The sequence below is a fragment of the Camelina sativa genome, unplaced genomic scaffold (genome assembly GCF_000633955.1).
Source record: "Camelina sativa cultivar DH55 unplaced genomic scaffold, Cs unpScaffold15639, whole genome shotgun sequence".
Lineage (NCBI taxonomy): Eukaryota > Viridiplantae > Streptophyta > Magnoliopsida > Brassicales > Brassicaceae > Camelina > Camelina sativa.
In genome coordinates this window covers 1-317 of record NW_010936661.1, presented here as the reverse complement: position 1 = coordinate 317, position 317 = coordinate 1, and the positions used below count along the sequence as shown (strand labels likewise).

Sequence of the window (317 nt, the reverse complement as noted above, 5' to 3'; positions counted from 1 at the left end):
CCCAATACCAAGGATTTCAGCTTTCAAGATGCTGATCTTCTTAAACCAGATATTCTTGCACCCGGTTATCTGATATGGGCGGCTTGGTGTCCAAATGGAACAGACGAGCCTAATTATGTTGGTAAGCTTTTCAAAGAACTAAAGCTCACATGTGGTGTGTCCTTTTGAAACGAACTATAGTTTCTTACTGTTGGATTTTGGGCAGGTGAAGGATTTGCGCTTATATCAGGAACCAGCATGGCTGCACCACACATAGCCGGGATAGCTGCGCTTGTGAAGCAGAAGCATCCTCAATGGAGCCCAGCTGCTATCAAATC

The 317-nt window shown here is 45.1% G+C and overlaps 1 long non-coding RNA gene across 1 annotated transcript; it reads left to right on the top strand.

The window, feature by feature from the left end:
- Positions 1-6: 6 nt before the first annotated feature.
- On the top strand, positions 7-279 carry LOC109132054. Its single transcript, XR_002037353.1, has 2 exons — positions 7-121; positions 206-279. It is a non-coding gene; the product is annotated as an uncharacterized LOC109132054 (long non-coding RNA).
- The last annotated feature ends 38 nt before the right edge of the window (positions 280-317 follow it).